General features: G+C 35.7%; 1 long non-coding RNA gene across 2 annotated transcripts in view; it reads left to right on the forward strand.

Annotated features, from left to right (window-relative positions):
- The window catches only part of LOC102160880, a 67,057-nt gene continuing 52,856 nt past the window's right edge, over positions 6,659–20,859 (forward strand). The window contains exons 1-2 of one of the 2 annotated variants that reach the window (XR_002343258.1): positions 6,659–6,834; positions 13,372–13,426. This is a non-coding gene — a long non-coding RNA (uncharacterized LOC102160880). The remainder of the gene's footprint in view (positions 6,835–13,371; positions 13,427–20,859) is intronic. The other variant, XR_002343257.1, reaches the window with a different exon arrangement.

The raw sequence follows: 20,859 nt of genomic DNA on the forward strand, positions 1-20,859 counted from the left end.
TTCCTATAGCCTCCTTTACTATTTATATTGTGTAACTGACCAGGTTTAAAAGTCAATAATAAAATAGTATATAATACAGACTGCCTGTATCACTTTAAATTTTAAACATATTGAAAACTGAAAACATATCAAAATTAGAATTTATAGAAGATGCTAAATACCTATCAATTTTGCATTTGACAAAGCCTCAAACTTTATTCTGTTCAGGTAATGGTTACTATTTTCTCTATGCTCTAAGCAGCTGTATTTTTCTTTTTTTAAGTTTTATTGAAGTATAGTTAATTTTAGTTTGTGATAATTTCTGCTGTGCAAAAAAGTGACCCAGTCACACATATACACATAACCCGTTCTCTCTGATATTTTTCCCACATCAATTATCACAGAATACTGGGTAGGGTTCTCTGGGCTATACAGCAGGTCCCCTCCAGCCAGTGGTTCCATACTCATTTGTGTAGCAGGTTTGAAACAAGTCAGAGGAAAAAGTGCCCCATATTGTATCTAATTGTAACATCATAGAAACAAATCAATCATTACATTTTGTTATATATATTTGTGTATTTGTCTTCCCTCTAGCCTACTCTTTGAGCTCCATCTGTGAAAGAACTCATAATTATATCTATAGTTGGTATATAGAAGGTAATCAATACATATTTGCTGAATTTAAATAATAAGCACTTTGGAGTTCCCGTCGTGGTGCAGTAGAAACGTGGAAGTGAATCCGACTAGGAACCAAAAGGTTATGGGTTCTATCACTGGCCTCGCTCAGTGGGTTAAGGATCCGGTGTCGCTGTGAGCTATGGTGTAGGTCGCAGACTCGGCCTGGATTTGGCATTCCTGTTGCTGTGGTGTAGGCTGGTGGCTGCAGCTCTGACTAGACTCCTAGCCTGGGAACCTTCATATGCCACGGGTGCAGCCCTAAGAAGACCAAATAATAATAATAAGCACTTTGTTTTTAATTTTTAACTGTATTGAAGTATAATTGTTTTACAATGTTGTGTATAACCACTTTAGAAATTGTTTTCCTTTTTAAAGTTTTATTGAAATATAGTTGATTTACAATGATAATTTCTGCTGTACAACAAGGTGATTCAGTTATACATATACACACATCCATTCTTTTTCAGACTATTTTCCCGTATAACATGTCTTGAGAGAGGATATGTTTATGGGTTGGAAACAAATATTGCTCAGGAAAAAATTATCAGGAAATTATTTCATCAGAGATTGTTCATAAAATACAACCCTCTATCTCAAAAATGAGAATCCTCCAACACAAGGCTGGTGAACTGTAAGTTTAAATCGCCCAAAGAAGCTCAACAACATCCAAAGTAGAAAAATTTTTTAAATTACAATTAACATGGAATATTACATTAGTTTTAGGTGCACAACATAGTGATTCAATATTTGTGTATATTGCAAAAGGATCAGAACTATAACTCTAGTTAACATCCATCATCAAACATAGTTACAAAAATTTTTTTCTTATGATGAGAACTCAAGTTCTATTCTCTTAAGCTTTCAAATATGCAAAAGAATGTTGTGAACTATAGTCACCAAAGCTGTGCATTATATCCCCATGACTTATTCATCTTATAATGGGAAGTTTGTAGTTTTTGACTCCCTTCACTCGTTTTGTCTACCCCCACGCCCAGCAACTACCAGTCTGTTCTCTGCATCTGTAAGCTCAGTTTTGTTTTGTTTTGGTTTTGGTTTTAGATTTCACATACAAGTGAACATTACATTAGTTGTCTTTCTATACATTAGTTGTCTTCATTTGGCAAAATGACCTCACATTCCATCCATGTTATCCCAAATGGCAAATTTTCATTTTTTTCTTATAGCTGAATAATATTGCATTGTATATAGAGAGGTCATGGCACATTTTCTTTACCCATTCACAATCAGTAGACACGTAGGTTGCTTCCATATATCGGCTATCATAAATAATGGTACAGTGAACATAGGGGCACATATATCTTTTTGAGCTAGTGTTTTCATATTTTTTTAGAATAAATACCCAAAAGTGGACTTGGTGGATCATATGAGGATTGTATTTTTAATTTTGAGAAACCTCCATACTGTTTTCCATAGTCTTATAATTTTTGAGAAACCTCCATTCTGTTTCCCACCATCAGTGCACAAAATTTCCCACTTCTCCACATCCTCACCCACACCTGGCATTTGTCATTTGAATAATAGCCATTCTCACAGGCATGAGGTGATATTTCATTGTGAATCTGATTTGCATTAGTGATGTTGAATACCTTTTTACGTACATTGTGGCTTTCTGTATGCCTTCTTTAGAAAAATGTCTATTTAAGTTCTCTACCTAATTTTAAATCAGACTTTTTTCCTTTCTTTTTTTCTTTTTTCTTTTTTGCTATTGAGGTATGTAAACGTAGGAACTTTAAAAACTGAAAATCTAGCCTTGATTTTGTAAAATCGGAGAATGACTTAATTTTTCTGTGATCTCGTTTTTTCCTCATGCCTGTAAAGGAAATAGGAATTGAAATCATTTGATATATCTAGTATTGTTACCAAAATTAATTTCAGCTGCTGCTTTTACTCTTTCAATGTGGCTATTTGGAAATTTAAAATTAGCATGTATGGCTCTTATTATATTTCTATGGGACCGTACATCTCTGGAAGATTGAGCGTGGTGTTTCACACATAGCAGATTATTTCCAAATGCATTATTCCAAAAGAAAGTAGGTTAGGCTAGATGCTTATTATCTTTAGTTACATATACCCTCAATGTCTGTAGCTGCATATTTTCTGATGATCAAGTTTCCCTGTTGTGCATATTTACTTATACATACTTATATGTATAATAACCATGCACAGATACACATACATAGCACAATGCATGCTCACAAGTTAGTGTCATCACTGTCGGTCTGTATCCATGTAATTATATAATATCTTGCTAAATATTAGTAGTTTAGGCTCTAAAAACCTATAGATATTATCTGCTGTTTAATACATCTTTGAAAGTTAATTTGTTTTTCTAAATACACTTTAGTTCCCTTATCTATAAAATGGGTGTTGGAGACCACTGAAACTGCTAAACTCTGCAGTAAACAAATTTGGCATACGTGCAAAAGCACAACTACTAAGAGAGAGTTTTATCATTACCTGCACCTGATTTTGCTCATTAGCCTACATCACCTTCCCTAATAAAAGTCCTGAGGGCTAAAGCCTAGGGGCCTTTGTTCTGTGGAACAGAGTGCCTACTGGTCACCGCTTTCTTTTTTTTTTCTTTTTTTTTTTTTTTGCCACAGAATCTCTCTTTTATTTATTTATTTATTTCAGAATCTCTTACTTTTTTTTTTTATTTTCCCACTGTACAGCAAGGGGATCAAGTTATCCTTACATGTATACATTACAATTACATTTTTTCCCCACCCTTTGTTCTGTTGCAACATGAGTATCTAGACGTAGTTCTCAATGCTATTCAGCAGGATCTCCTTGTAAATCTATTCTAAGTTGTGTCTGATAAGCCCAAACTCCCAATCCCTCCCACTCCCTCCCCCTCCTATCAGGCAGCCACAAGTCTTTTCTCCAAGTCCATGATTTTCTTTTCTGAGGAGATGTTCATTTGTGCTTTCTAAATGTAGAAGAGTCTTGTGTGTTTTGTTATGCCGCACCATGCCTCTTTCAGGATCTCCCGTTGCCCTGCAGTGCTGGTCACAATAAATGGGCAAAATGATTTTACCTCTGCCTTAGCGATGTTAGGAGAATTAAATGAGGGAGTTCCTGTCGTGGTTCAGTGGTTAACAAGTCCGACTAGGAACCATGAGGTTGCGGGTTTGATCCCTGGCCTTGCTCCGTGGGGTAAGGATGCGGTGTAGCGGTGAACTGTGGTGTAGGTTGCAGACATGGCACGGATCCCATGTTGCTGTGTCTCTGACATAGGCCAGCGGCTACAGCTCCAATTAGACCCCTATCCTGAGAACCTCCATATGCCAAGGGTGCGGCCCTAAAGAGACAAAAAAAAAAGGAGAATTAAATGATATAATTCTCAACACAGTAGTTGAGAGTAAATATTTAATGAATTTTAGCTATCGTTATAAATAAGCAAGTACCAAGCACAGCATGTTCTAGTATTGAAGTCTATTGTTCTAATTATGGGTTGTTTCAAAACAAATATTTGGAGAGTAAACATGGCATTAACTAAGAACTGCATAGTTTTTTACAATGTAGAAACTATTTCCACTTACTTGTATCCTTATATCATCCCTATGAGCCATTTACAGCAAGAAATAGTGTTATTTTAATTTTACTGCAATGAAAATAAAACATAGTGACATTGAGTTGCTCATGGTCAGCTTGTCAATCTGCATTTTCTGATGATATATCCCATGCTTCTGTCACTACATTTTAATGTCTTTTCAAAAGATAAAATGTACTCCCTCTCAGATTTGGAAAATTTTCCTCATTTGAATAAAAGTCTTTCTCATGTTCCAAGATGCCATACCATCTTTTGACCGAGTCACACCCTGATACAGGAAAATATTTCACTCTTGACTTTCTAGAAGTCTTGACAGTTTTCTGGAGTCATAAGGCTTGGCTGAATTGGCACAAGAATTGAGGGCATTCAAGCAATGTTTTCTTAGGTCAGTCTCCTGAAGCAATAGAAATAAAAGCAAAAATAAACAAATGGGAGCTAATCAAACTTAAAAGCTTTTGCATAGCAAAGGAAACCATAAAAAAAAAAAGAGGAAAAGAAAAGACAACCTATGGACTGGGAAAAAATATTTGCAAATGATGTGCCCAACAAAGGCTCAATTTCCAAAATATATAAATAGCTCCTCATACAAGTAAATAACAAAAAAACCAACAACCCAATCAAGAAATAGATATTTCTCCAAAGAAGAGCTAAGTAGATACTCCTCCAAAGAAAACATACGGATGGCCAATAAGCACTCGAAAAGATGCTCAACATCACTAATTACTAGAGAAATGCAAATCAAAACTACAATGAGGTATCACCTCACTCTGGTTACCATGCTCATTATCAAAAAGTTGACAATAAATGCAGGAGAGGACGTGGAGAAAAGAGAGTCTGTGAGTAGGTAAATTCATGCAGCCACTATGGAAAATAGTATGGAGTTTCCTTAAAAAACTAAAAATAGAGCTACCAAATGATCCAGCAATACCATTCCTGTGCATGTTATCTGTAGAAAACTTAGTTGAAAAGATACATGTGCCCCAGTGTTCACTGCAGTACTATTTATAATAGCCAAGATGTGGAAGCAACCTAAATGTCCATCAACAGGTGAGTGGATAAAGGTGTGGCATATATATATGTGTGTGTGTATACATATATATATAATACTTTAGATTTATATTTTAGATTCCACATATATGATATCATACAATATTTGCCTTACTCTGTCTGATATGATTCACTTAATGTGATAATTTCTAGGTTTATCCATGTTGCTGCAAATGTATTATTTCATATTCTTTTTTATGGCTGAGTAGTATAATATATATTAAAATACACACACACACACACACACACACACACACATATATTTACTAAATCAAAGTTTTGCTAAGACAGAAATATTACCTGGACTTTAAAGCCTTAAGGAGGCATGTTACAAAACAGCATTAGTTTGAGAGGTAGAAACAACTTGCAACTTTTCTTTCCTCTCTGATGTGTAATTGTAAAAACAAACTCTGAGAAACTTCATAAAGGAAAATGTTTTAAGAAATGGCCCAGAAAAATGTGCCAAATAAATATATAAATACAAATGAACTCCAGTTGTTGTGTTTCAGTGTATTTGATGTGCAAATAATATCTATGATATGGAAGTTATGTCATAGTCTCAAAAGCTGTTCCACACATTTCTACCTTGGCATGGAGACATCCCTTGTTAATACCATTCCCTTCTTCCCTATTACTACTGACTCCATTTTAGGAGCTCATCCTCTTTTCCCTGAACTGTTGAATTCGAAACACTTTTATCAAATTCTACTCATGGCTCAATGATGGTCCCCTGGGAGCTACAGATAAGAGCAGATGGCTACCCAGGTTCTCTAGCAGTTAAGGATTCATTGTTGTCACTGCTGTGACTCAGGTTCTACCCTGGCCTTGGAACTTCCATGGACAACCCCCCTCATACACACAAAACAAACAAAAACAGATGGCTACAGCCTCAAAAGAATTCAGTCAATAGAACTAGAATCAACTACTGATGCTATAAAGTCAGTATAAAAATATACTAAAATATAAAATAAAATAAAAATATAACAAGAGCTATGGAAAAATGGTAGAGAAAATGGCCATTCTGCTTGGAAAAATTTAGAAAAAACTTCACACAGGTTTGAATCAGACCTTAATTATTTTGAATGGGGCCTTAACTATTACAGTAGGCTCCCAACTAGTAGTTGCCAGCATCTGTTATCTTGCCAAATTACCCATTACATTGCTGCAGAAATAGCGTTCTAAAACCAAAATCAACTTATGCCACCTTATCCTCTTAAAAACCCTCTATCACAGTCCACAACCTACAATGGAAAAACTACAAGGAAACTCTTCAGCCTGGAGTCAGGTTTCCACCTACCATCTTGGCCTCATCTGGGATGAAAAGTTGCTGACAGCTCCCAGCTTGTATCCATAACTGGAAATCATCTCAGCTGCAGGCAATTGCCTCGCCCAAGTTCATGCCTCATCCAGGGGATTCTCAGCTGCCAATGATTGACTGATGCCACAATATAAAGGTCTGTCCCAATTGCCTCAGTTTAGCCCACTTGAGTGTGATCTTCCCAGATCCAGCAGCTTTCTGTAGAATCGACCAAGGTCTCAGTGAAGCCGCATCACAGGTTAGTTTCTGTTTCTTTCCCCTCTTTTTCTTTCCAAAGAACCACCCTGTAAATCTTTTGCATGCAACTTTCTATCTCAGAGCCTGTTTCCAGGGAATTTCATTTAAGACAAGGTGCAAAGAGCCATGATTTTAGTGAAAGGCAGTCATGGACCTCAGGCTGTAGAGTCAGCCTGCCGATGCATGAATCCTTTCTAAATGATTCTATTCAGAATTAGTTACTTCTTTCTGCACACATGGTATGTCCTCCATCTTGGCACTTTATAAAGAATTGCTTGGATTACTGTGAGTTGTTAATATATCTGCCTTTCTTGTGGTTATGCCCAATACCTATTTATTTCTCATTGCCTAATAACAGGGTATGTGGTATTTTATTTCTCAACAGATGGTTAGGGATTCAATGACTAAACTTTGGTTTAAGCAAATATTGAAACTGCTGGAAGTAGACTTTATACCAGTTTCCTTGTGCTCTGCCTTTATCACTTCTTTCTGTGGCTCTTTCTGACACCTTGGCATAGGAACCAGGTATCTTCCCTTTATTTTCTCTCATAGAGAAGTTTCCTTTCAAGATAAGGCTGAAATTTTTTATTAAAGGTATACAAGGCCTTTCAAGACCTGAAAAAGCAATTTGTAAATGTTTTTTCTTGACTTAATACTCTTTAACCTGAAAATCTAATCACATAGGATTATTCACTAGATGTTAAATGCCTATACTTTTCTATCTCTGCAGATTAGTTCATACTGATCCTCAATCTGGAATCCTCTCTTCCAAGATTAGGAATCCTCTGTGAAGAACTCAGTTCAAATGGCATCTCTTTCATGAAGCTATCCTTGTGATACCAAAGGGAATTTCTTCCTGTATTCCCATTTTCTTTGTGGCTTTCAACATAGAGTAAATTGCTCACCAAGCACATGTTAGCTGTGCTGCAAAATGTTGCCCACATTTATATGACACGTAATAAAACTCAGGGGAGTTTTATGATTAGTAAATGGGATGATGGCTGCACTTTTCTTGGCCTTTCCTTGGTCCTTCTGTGATGTTCTTCCTATACTTCTATTAGTGCTCTTATCATGAAGCTTAGTCATTGCTTAATTTATGGTCCATCTTCTTCATTAAACTGTCAGCACATGAGGCAGGATCTTCTATCTTTGGTTTTAGAGTGTCTGGCCCATAGTGAAGGCTCATGATTTCCTGGTAAATATCTGTCAGCTCTACCACACTGTGAGCCCACATCATGTGCCTGCTTTCTTCACAGTTGTATCCCCCGACTCTCACTTAATGCTCAGAACATAGACACGCAACACGTTTTTGTCTAAGGGATAAGTAAAGCATATCATTTGTCAATTACCTTATTTTAGGTATTCACATTCAGTTTTTTCTTTTTTAGATGGAAATTACTTAAGTGCAGGAATTATGACTCATTCTTCTTAAAATTTCCTATCCTGAATACCAATTTTGTGGGCTTTTAATACAAAAGTGTTTAATTAAAGAGTTGATTTTTTTCTATATAAAATAAGTATCAATAGTATAAAATCTTAAATAGAAAGAATTAAATTCTGATAAGATTTTAAGACTTAGCAAAATAATAGTTTTGGGCAGAGAAAAAGAAACTCTTAAATATTATCACTTAGTCCTACATGAAGCAGTTAATAGGTAACCAAAACAACTTTCTGAAATGAGACATTTTAATGCTTATTAATAAGTTTCACAATCATACCAAACTAAACTGGCAAGAAGGGAAAAATAGAGGAGAATCACACAATTCATGGTATAATGAAAATCGTATTTTTCTTCTTCTAATTACTTGGGGTTTTTTTTAATGACTTAAGAACTCTGATTTCTCATAAAATTGCAAATAAGAGGTGACTCTTCCCGTTATACTGGCCTCTTTTCTCCCTGCTTGTGGCAAACCCTCTTCCTATGAGACATCGCAACCATATATCATCTCAAAAAGACTATGCAAATATCTGTGGTTGTCTACATCAAAAGAATGAAACAAGCAAGCCAATAATTCAGTTAATTTGGGAAAATTCTGAAATTTGATACAGATTAGAGATAATAACCCATTTACAATATATTTTTTTTTTCAAAAAGTTTTGATAATGTGAGGAACCAGCCCTTATTAGTCCTCTCATTTTGGAAAACAAGGCCCAAAGTTATGTACTTAGCTGTACTAGAAAATTTCATGTTTGCATTTAGCATCTACTACATCAAAGAGGAAAATTCGATGACCATAAAACATCACAAAGGGTGCACATTATCTTGGCCTTTCCTCAGTTCTTTAATGCTCTGTACATAGCTCTACTAGTGTTACCATAATTTTCATAATTTTAGTAAATGTTTATCTCTTTTCCATTAGATGACCAGTTCCTTGAAGACATGAACTGTCTTCTACATTTATGTTTTTATATGTGTTTTCTGAGTGCCTAGTCTATGATAATAACTATTGGATTTTTAAATTTAATTTAATTGAAATAGAGTTGACTTAGAATGGTGTAATTAGTTTCAGGATTCAGCAAAGCAAATCAGTCATACATATAAATATCTCCATTCTTTATTCCCATATACATTCTTACAAACTACTGAGTAGATTTTCCTGTGCTTATACAGCAGGTTCTCTTTAATAATCTATCTTATACAGTAATGTGTATATGTTATTCCCATCCTCCCAATTCTTCCCTCCCCTCAACAATTTCACCTATTGTAACCATAAGATTGGTTTTGAAATCTGTGAATTTGTTTTATAAATAAGTTCAGTTGTACCATTTTATTAGATTCCACCTGTAAGTATCATATGATATTTGTCTTTGTCTGACTTCACTCATGATAATCTCTAGGTTCCTCCATGTTGCTGCAAATGGCATTATTTCATTCTTTTTATGGTTGAGTAATATTCCAATGTATGTTTAATATTCCATTGTAAGTACGTACCACATCTTATTTATCCATTCCACTATTGATGAACATTTAAGTTGCTTCCATGTCTTGGCTGTTATAAATAGTGCTGCAATAAACATTTGGATGCATGTATTTTTTGAATTATGATTTTTCTTCAGCGAGATGCCCAGGGGTGGGATTGCTGGATAATGTGGTAGGCCTATATTTAGTATTTTAAGCAATCTCCATACAGTTCTCCATAGTGGTTGCACCAGTACATATTCCTACTGATAGTGTAGGTCAGTTCCCTTTTCTCCACACCCTCTTCCTGCTGACTTTTTGATGATGGCCATTCTGACCAGTGTGAAATGATACTTCATTGTCATTTTGACTTGCGTTTCTCTAATAATTAGTAATACAGAACATCATTCCCTGTGTTTATTGGCCATGTGTCTTATTTGAAGAAATGCCTATTTCTTCTTCCCATTTTTAATTATTTTTTTATATATAAAAGCTCCATGAGATATTTGTGTATGTTGGATATTAATCCCTTTTTGGCTGTCTTATTTGCAAAGATTTTCTCCCATTCTGTGGGTTGTACTTTTAGTTTTTTAATGATTTCCTTTGCTATGCAAAAGCTTTTACGTTTAATTAGGCCCCACTGGTTTATTTTTGTTTATATTTTCATTATAGGAGGTGGATCAAACAAGATATTGCTGCAACTTGTGTCAAAGTGTGTTCTGCCTATGTTTTCCTCTAGGAGTTGTGTAGTGTCTGGTCTTAATCCATTTTGAGTTTACTTTTGTGTATGGTGTTAGATAATGTTCTAATTTCATTCTTTTACATGTAGCTATTCATTTTTCCAAGCACCAGTTATTTGAATATTGTCTTTCCTTCCACTGTATTTGCCTCCTTTGTCACAGATTATTTGGCCATCATAGGTGCTTGAGTTTATTTCTAGGCTTTCTATTCTGTTCCACTTCTGTGTGAGTACCATACTGTTTTGATGACTATAGCTTTGTAATATAGTCTGAAGTCAGGAAGCCTGATTCCTATGTTTCTGTTTTTCTTTTTCAATATTACTTTGGCTATTCATGGTCTTTTGTGTTTCCAAGCAAATTTTAAAATACTTTGTTCTTGTTCTGTGAAGAATATTGCTGGATACTTGCTTGATAGGGATTTCATTGAATCTATAGATTGCCTTGAGTAGTATAGTCATTTTTACAATACTGATTCTTGTAATCTTTCCTTCTGTTTGTGTCATCTTTGATTTCTTTCATCAGCATCTTACAGTTTTCAGAGTACAGGTCTTTTGTCTTTAGGTTTATTCCTAGGTGTTTTTTGGGGGGGTTTTTTGTTTGTTTGTTTTTAATTGTTTTAAATGGGATTGTTTCCCTGATTCCTCTTTCTGATCTTTCATTGTTAGTATATAGAAATGTAATCTATTTCTGTGTACTAATTTTGTATCCTGCAACTTTGCCAAATTTGTTGATGAGCTCTTAATTTTCTGGTAGTGCCTTTAGGATTTGCTATGTATAGCATCATGTTATCTGCAAACAGTGATGATTTTACTTATTTAACAATTTGGATTCATTTTATTTCTTTTCCTTCTTTAATTGCCTTTGCTAGGACTTCCAAAACTATGTTGGTCAGTGGTGATAGTGGACATCCTTGTTTGTTCCTGATCTTAGCAGAAATGCATTCAGCTTTTCACCATTGAGAATGTTAGCTGTGTGTTTGTCACATTTAGCTTTTATTATTTTGAGGTAGGTTCCCTCTATGCCCACTTTCTGGGGAGTTTTTAACAGAAATTGGTGTTGAATTTTGTCAAAAGCTTTTTCTGCATCTATTGAGATGATCATGTGGTTTTTATTCAGTTTGTTGATGTGTATCACAATGATTGATTTGTGTATGTTAATGAATCCTTGCATTGCTGGCATAAACCCCACTTGATCATGGTGTATTATCCTTTTAATATACAGTTGGATTCAGTTTGCTAATACTTTGTTGAGGATTTTGCATCTATGTTCATCAGTGGTATTTGTCTGCAATTTTCTTTTTTTGTGGTATCTTTGGTTTAGTGTGAGAATGATGGTGGACTCAAAGGATAAGCTTGGGAGTGTTGACTCCTCTGCAATTTTTGGGAAGATTTTCAGAAGAAAATAGATGTTTCCCCTTCTCTGAACTTTTGATAGCAAATTCTATCTGGCCCTGGACTTTGGGGGAGGTTTTTTTAATCAGTTTCAATTTCAGTACTTGTGATTGCTCTATTCATATTTTCTATTTCTTCCTGGTCTGGTCTTGGAAGGTTGTACCTTTATAAGAATATGTCCGTTTCTTCTGGGTTGTCCATTTTATTTGAATATAGTTGCTTATCATAGTCTCTTATGATCCTTTGTATTTCTCTGGTGTCAGTTGTAACTTCTTTTCTAATCTTATTGATTTGGGCCCTCCCCACTTCTTTCTTGATGAGTCTGGCTAAAGGTTTATCGATTTTGTTGATCTTCTTGAAGAACCAAGTTTTGATATCATTGATCTTCTCCATCGTGGTGTTTGTCTCTATTTCATGTATTTCTGCTCTGATCTTTATGACTTATTTTCTTCTACTAAACTTTGGGCTTTGTTCTTCCTTTAGTCACTTTAGGTGTAAGGTTAGGTTATTAGAGATTTTTCTTGTTCCATGAGATAAGATTGTATTGCTATAAATTACTTGTTAATTTAATAAATTAGTAAAATAAGTTCTATAGTATATTACAACATTTAGATCATGAGGACAGACCTTAATTAGTAACTTAATCCATTTTAATTCTGCTAAAGCACTCACGGCTGAATACTCCTAGGCCATCACTATTAAAATAATATTATGTTGTAAAATTACATACACATAAGGCAAAGAAGTATAAATATATGAAGACTAAGTACATAAAGACCCAGTATGCAGGTCTTAGCCCAAAGTGTCCTCTCAGCCCCCAAAGCTATAGTCAGCCTTTGTGAAGAGTCCTTGTTATCAAGTGCAGAAAATTTTAAGGCTGTACAAGTCCATGACATTTTTAGCTCTGATACAGAATATACTCTAATAGTGACCCCATGTAAATCAGAACTATAATATCTGTTTCTGAATTTTAAAGTCATTCAAAAAAGAGATTCTACAAATAAGAACCAGATTATTATTAATCTATGTTTTAATGGGTTTTGTGATGTTTGTGACTTTTTCAATAGGAACTGACCCTCTTGGGTGGTCAGTTTAGTTAAGACTGAGGACTAGGATAGGAATGGTGACTAGAGAGGTCTGAGGGCAGAGGACTAGCATTGTTTACGGAATAATCTATGAATTCTCTAAGCAACATGCATGGATACATTTTTTTTTCCCAAACCCATGGCATATGGAGGTTCCCAGGCTAGGGGTCTAATCCGAGCTATTGCTGCCAGCCTATGCCAGAGCCACAGCAACATAGGGTCCAAGCTGCATCTGCGACCTACACTACAGCTCACGGCAATGCTGGATCCTTAACCCATTTAGTGAGGCCAGGGATTGAACCCAAAACCTCGTGGTTACTACTCAGGTTTGCCAACCACTGAGCCATGACGGGAACTCCATCATTCTTTAACCCTCAAAACAATTCTATGATGTAGGGCACTATTATTGTTCTCATTTTACAGATGAGAAAATGGAAGGACAGAAAGTTCAAGGAACTTGGCCAAGGCAACACAACCGGTAAGTAGCAGAGCCTGGATCCAAGTGCTGACAGGCTTTCATTGCTGGTTTTCTGGTCTGTTTTTTGTTGTTTTTTTTTTTTCCATTTTATATTCTGGGGCTTAGCAGAATGTCTGGCACATAGTCGACACTCAGTGGCTGGAAAAAAAGATGGATGAATGGATCGATAGAAGGAAGTTTTGATGGCAGGTGTATAAACTAGAAAGTTCTATAAAGCATGCTCTCTGTCAAGTTAATAAATATGACTTTGGATTCACAAAATAGTATTTTGATTCACAAAATTATAAGTTAGTCAAAGGCAGGGAAGTTGTCAATATCAAAGAAAGACAGTAAGGATCAGAGTTAGACCAGTAGACTGTAGATTGAAACATCCACAAAAGGTCTTACAATGAAACAAATGTAAAATTCAGCTTTGAATAAGTTGTAGTCAAGATATAGGCAAAAGAACCAGATAAATGTACCAATAAGGTGGGTTTTTTGTTTGTTTGTTTGTTTTTTAAACCAAGAAAGGAAAATCTGTCTGAGATTTATAAGTTTTTTAGATATGTCTTTCTAGGATCACCCTTTTTTTTCCCTCAAACCATAGGCAGAGCAGTTAACCTGGATGCAATAAAGAACAGACAGGGCAAGGAAATAGATGTCTAAAGTCAACTTACTTCACCTACATGATCTTAAAGAGCTGATTTTACAGGTCCTTAAAACAAAAATTTAAAAGAATTTAAAAATTGGTAAGTCTCATCTCATCTCATCATTTAGAAACTGGTATGTTTTTCTTAAATATGAGCTGAATAATACATATTTTATTATGCTCATGAAGTCAAAGAGTTATAAAATTAATTTGGCTAATTATATCCCATGTTCTCATTTGTGTAAGAGAACCACTTTTTTTTAGTTTGTTGTTTCCTTATTATTCATGAGTGATCTGGCTGAGTGACTTCTTCTAAGTTATGGTCAGTTACTGTGTTTAAAGTCTTGCTGTGTAGACACATCATGGTATATGGGTTTTTCACACTGGAAGGAAATTATACAAGTGGAAGTCTGTGACCAAGAATTGAAAAGTTATGTGGCCCAAACCAACAGCTAGAGAGCTGTATAAATTTCCAGAGTGGAAGCAAAAGATAAATGCCAGATTCCAACCACACATGGTTGTGAAAATTTTCAAAGGAAAATTCCAAGAAGCCAAAATTCTACTGTTTCCTTTGTAGTTGTTTGAAAATAAAGCAACCAGCTGGGATCCCTTTATTTGCACATCTGAAAGTATGCAGCAGTGTGGCAAATGGTTTTCTGAAATGAATAAATACGGTCCTTTTTGGAATCATTGAATCATAGATTTTTGAAGAGTTCTTAGGAGGGTATCATCCTATTTTCAAGTGAAATTACACTTCAGCCATTTTAGAGGAAAGAAATTCTGTCTTAAAAGACATCCAGGAAAGTATAAAATACTCCTTTATAAGTATACTCTAAATGTTTCCAGGATGATAACTGCAAGTTCTTGAGTGTCAACTATCATGGATTATGTTAGGCATTCTCATACCTGTGCAACAGTAACTCAAGGATGATATTATCACCATTTTGCAGACTGGGATATAAGTTTTAGAGGGTCTAAGTAATTTGCCTGCTCAAACTTGGCAATTACCAGGGGCCAGAATTCCAAACCAGTTATGTCTGGTTTCCAAGTTGGAGCTTTTCCCACCACATTTCCAGTGATTGTCATTCATTAGGTAGACCCCAAATTCATCATACCACATTTTAGATTATTCTCTCCAATCCACAAAATGGCAGGAGAAAATATATTTTGTTTGTCACTGTCTATATTGGAGATTGGATAATAACATAATCTCATTTGAACATACATACCCTCTGAAGTGTATGCGGATTGAGAGAATTTCTTGCTGTCTGTAATAATGATGGTTTCTAACTGTAGTAATGTAAGATGAGGTTGAGAAGTTTTAATTGTGTAGAAAAAGATAAAAATTTTTCATAGTTACTGTTTCTTTTTAATCTTTTTTTTTGTTTTATATATTGAGTGTTTTGGTGAATTGGATTATTCTCATTTCTTTTTTGGGAGGAGTGTAGATTTTCTTTTAATTACAGTATTGCTAATTTAGTGTTGCATCAATTTCTGCTGTATAGCATAGTGATCCAGTCAAACAAATAGTATGAGAAAGAGAATATATCTATATCAAATAACTATATCCAATCTCATACTATCTATATCCAATAGATAACTGTATTCATATATATACTTTCCTGTGCTGTACAGTAGGACCTCATTGCTTATCCATTCTAAATGTAATAGTTTGCATCTACCAACCCCAAACTCCCAGTCCATCCCACTCTTTCCCTTCTCTCCCTTGGAAACCACAAGTCTGCTCTCCATGTCCTCGGGTCTGTTTCTATTTTGTAGATAGGTTCATTTGTACCATATTTTAGATTCCACATTTAAGTAATACCATATGTTATTTTTCTCTTATGACTTACTTCACTTAGTATGAGAATCTCTAGCTGCATCTATGTTGCTGCAAATGGCATTATATTGTCTTTTTATGGCTAAGTAGTATTCCATTGCATATATGTACCACATTTTAATCCATTCACCTGCTGATGGGCATTTAGGTTGCTTCCATGTCTTAGCTACTGTGAATAGTGGTGCTATGACCATAGGGATACATGTATCTTTTTGAATGAAAGTTTTGTTCAGATATAGCCCAAGAGTGGGATTGCTAGATCATACGGTAGTTCTAGATTTATTTTTCTGAGGAACATCCATACTGTTTTCCATAGTGGTTGGAGGATATCCACCCCCCACACACAACTGTACATAAACCCCATCAGTGTTGGGCCTTGCTGTGTGACTTGCTTTATCCAGTGGACTGTAAATGGCCATGACTGTAGTAAAAGTCAAAAATGTGTTTGGTTTGATTTGGCTCCTTGTACTCCTGTGATATGCCATGAAAAGGAAAGGACCAAGGTAACTTCTTCCAAGAAGATTTTGAAGACATGTAGGGCTAAGATCGGTAGATCCACAACCTAAAGCAAATAATAAAATACAATGTTGTGAAGACACTGAATTTTCAGGCTTTTACACAGCATTATTGTGTCAGTGGCTAACCAATGTGTTCATGGTATATTCTAGCTGGTTGAAAAGCTCAAAGACACTGGCACAGAGTTCCCGTCGTGGCTCAGTGATTAACGAATCCGACTAGGAACTGTGAGGTTGCAGGTTCGATCCCTGGCCTCGCTCAGTGGGTTAAGGATCCAGTGTTGCTGTGAGCTGTGGTATAGGTTGCAGATGCGGCTTGGATTCTGCGTGGCTGTGGCTGTGGCATAGGCCGGCAGCTACAGCCTGGGACCCTCCATATGCCATGGGAGCGGCCCTAGAAAAGGCAAAAATGACAAAAAAAAAAAAAAACAAACTGGTACCTCTGGGTAAGACATCAGTAGTGCTATTTATATAAGGAGCCATGGGATTAAAAAATGTTAAAGTTTTGGAAATAACTGATTTTCTTACTCTAGACAACTAAAGAGAAATGAAGGCTTGCACATAAAGAGATGACAGGTGATGGTTTAGAGGGTACTTTGAAGGCCAGATAGGAGTGAATTGTCAGGGGGCTGGAGTCACAGCAGAATCACTAAAATAAAACAAGAAACTGTAGGTACTATATAAAAGAGGAGGGTGGAAGAAGCCACAAGCTATGATAGAGAACTGCACAAGCTACAATTAGAGTCCTCTAATAATCTAGGTAATGAAAAAATTATGGCTCTGATTATATGACGCCCCTTAGGTGTTTTCTCTGGTTGCTGTGGCCAGAGAAAGAAGAAATACACCTAGAATATGAAAAGACACCTGAAGGTACAGAGACTGGCCCCAGCATTGTTTTTAAAGGGAACCTTAGAGATCCATATGCTAATGTCATAGATGGGCAAAATGAATTCAAGGAAGGTAGGCAAGTTGTCCGAATATGTTCAGAATCCTGACACAAAGATAGATTGAGAACCTACTCGGCTGACTACCCAGTCCAGTTCTCCTGTTGGTACTCACAAGCAAGTAGGTGGTACTGTATTACAAGAACATCACAATTCTTCATATCATGTAACTTAGAGTTTGTGTTCTGTTAAATATCATGTTAGTGAATTCAGTTTCCAATGGATATTAATGAAATTCAGGCCGACTGAGCGAGGAGCATATCTGCAATCTTCAAAATCATTAAGTACATTACTAAATTCTTCATTCTCAACTCTTAAACTGTTATCCTGAATAACAAATATTTTAGATGATTATATTTTGTAATATTTGATATATACATAAGAATTCGTATTCATATATCAGGAAGCCCAATGAGGCTTCTTCTCAACCTCTCTGTTATTCTGGATTTTGTGTTTTATCATGCCTTGTTTTTTATGCTTTTATTACATGTGTGTTTGTATATCTGAACATCTACTTCATAGTGCTTGCCTTTGAACTCCACAAAAGTGGTATTATACTGTATCCAATTTTCTACAACTCCTTTTCTATTTCAAAATGGATATATTCAACCATATTCTATGTGTGTATGTGGTTCCTTCATTTTAACCACTGTATACTATTATGTGAATGCATTATAACTTACTAATTCTCTCTGTGGATAGTTTGGTTGTTTCCAGTTATGTTCTGTTACAAATAGCTTTTCTATAAAAAATTACTGTACACTTCTCTTGAGGAACACAAATGAGTTTCTCATGTTTATATATATAAGATTTGCCAAGTTGTAGAACATGCAAAAAAGTATGTTCCAAGTGGTTGCACCACAGCAACATGTGAGAATTCAAAACACCTGAAATCCTCTGGCTTAGGTTTTTGGCAATGTGTGGGTGTTAAGTTGTATCTGATGTGGATTTATTGGCATTTTCCTGATTTCTAGTAAGACAATATACTTTTGAAAGTTTTTCTGTTTTCCTTTGTGAAATGGAAATGCTTTTCTTCTGTGAAATGTCTTGATATCTTTTGACCATTTTACTATTGGGATTTTGTAAATTATTGGTAATCTGTAGCATTTCTTTATCAGTACTCTTTTCCCCCAGCTCTAGAGACAGATGGCAAGAAAGGATCAAGAGAACAAGGATCTTTATTCCTGATGCAAATTCATTTTCAGTTATATTCCCTGAAAATATATTCTTTAGTTTTCGACTTGCTTTCATTCTCTTCATGATGTGGTTTGATGAAAAGGAGTTAATTAATCTTAAAGAAGTTAAATTTATCACTTTCCTTTTTTAGAGATTTTGCATATTTAAAAATCCTTCCAGGAGTTCCCATCATGGCTCAGTAGTAATGAACCTGCCTAGTATCCTTGAGGACATGGGTTTGATCCCTGGCCTTGCTCAGTGGGTTAAGGATCCAGTGTTGCTCTGCAGACATGGTATAGGTCATAGATGAGGCTCATATCTGGTGTTGCTGTGGCTGTGGTATAGGCTGGCAGCTACAGCTCTGTTTCAGCCCCTTGTCTGGGAACTTCCATATGCCATGGGTGTTGGGGGAAAAAAAAAAAGCCTTTCATATTCTGAACTCATAGCAATAGTCAACCTTAGATTATCCACTAAACATTTTAAAGATTACCTTTCCTACTTAAGTTTTTAATCTATTTATAAATGGTTTGATGTATACAAAGTAATCAGTTCCCCTACATACATCTCAGCACCATGTACAGAATATACTTCACTTTTCTCAGTGATCTATAACAACTCTGTCAGATATCAATTTTCTACAAATTGCTGAGTCTGTTTCTAGTCTCTTTACACTGTTCCATTGCTCAGTGTTCCTATCATTGTATTAATACCAGATTCTCTTAATTATCATTACTTTGAAAATGCCTTTTTGTTGAACAAATCTACAATTGCTGTCATCAGAAATACCTTGACTAATATTTGATCCTGCTCTTCTATATATATTTCCAATAAATACAGTGTTCTTAAAAATTTTTAAACGTTTTTATGGCATTGCATTGTACCTAAAGATAAATTTTCAGAAAATTGACACTTTGACTTTGACCTTGGTCTTTCTGTTAGTGGCTTTATCTCTCCTTTGGTTTAGATCTCTTTAATGCCTGTCACAAAAGTTTATAAATGTCTCCACAAAAGCCAGAACTATCCATTTATAGGCTTATCCCTGAATATATTTTTAATTCTATGACAAATAATATACTTCTGTAAATTAATTTTCTATTTTTTAGAAATCCAATTTACCTTTGCACGTAGATCTTACTGTATGTAAGCAGCATTTTAAACTCAAAACTGTAATTGCAATGTATACATGTAAGGATAACCTGATCCCCTTGCTGTACAGTGGGAAAATAAAAAAGAGAAAAAAAAATAAAAAATAAATTCTAATAGAATTCCATTAGGTTTTTCAAGTGGGCAATTACATGATCTGGGGATGATAGTTTTGTTTCTTTGTTCAATATATATATTTATACCTTTTTCTTTTCTTTACCAAATGGCAAAGTTCGTGATGTACCCATAATTGCAAGTGGGCAGGCTATCCACATCTTGAGAGGCCATCCTAGGGGCATAGTATCAAGAGTCAGGTTTAGACAGAAGGGTATATCCATTTTTGTATTTGACTCTAAGCATACAAATCTGCTTGGGAGCTGGATGGCCTATTTCATTATAGGACAGAAACCTTCCAGAGGGGCCTGGATCTCATCTAGATGTTTGCAATTAGAAGAACGAGCTCTAGGAAAATCTCCAAAGATCTACAGTGGTAATTCTCAGCCATGCCTTCCCTGAAGTCTTATACAGAAGCTCTTTAAAACACTAATTCTAGGGGCATTATCTTAGAAAAATTAAATCCTATGGTATGCAGCTCCCATCATGGCTCAGTGGAAACAAATCTGACTAGTATGCATAAGGACACAGGTTCTTCGATCCCTGGCCTTGCTCAGTGGGTTAAAGATCCAGCGTTGCTGTGAGCTGTAGTGTAGGCTAGTGGCTACAGCTCAGATTCGACTCTTAGCCTGGGACCCTCCATGTTCCGTGGGTGTGTCTCCCCCCAAAAAAACCCCAAAACCTCTGGTAGAAATTGCTGTTGTGGCTCAGTGATTAATGAATCCGACAATCCAAGCATTGCCAAGGGCTGTGTTGTAGTCGCAGACATGGCTTGGATCCCACATGGTTGTGGCTCTGGCGTAGGCCAGCAGCAGCTCCAATTGGACCCCTAGTTTGGGAATCTCCATATGCCATGGGTGTGGCACTAAAAAGACAAACAAAAACAAAAAACAACTCTGGTAGTGGGGCCTAGGGATAAGTAATTCTTTCATTTAAACTGAAAAACAAAAACCAGTTCACTCATTTCCCATTTCTCCCACCTTCCATTTCCATCAATTACCAATCTATTCTCTGTATCTATAAGCTTGTTTTTTTGTGTGTGTGTTTTATAGATTATACATAAAAGAGGTCAT

Source organism: Sus scrofa, chromosome 4 (assembly GCF_000003025.6).
Source record: "Sus scrofa isolate TJ Tabasco breed Duroc chromosome 4, Sscrofa11.1, whole genome shotgun sequence".
NCBI lineage: Eukaryota > Metazoa > Chordata > Mammalia > Artiodactyla > Suidae > Sus > Sus scrofa.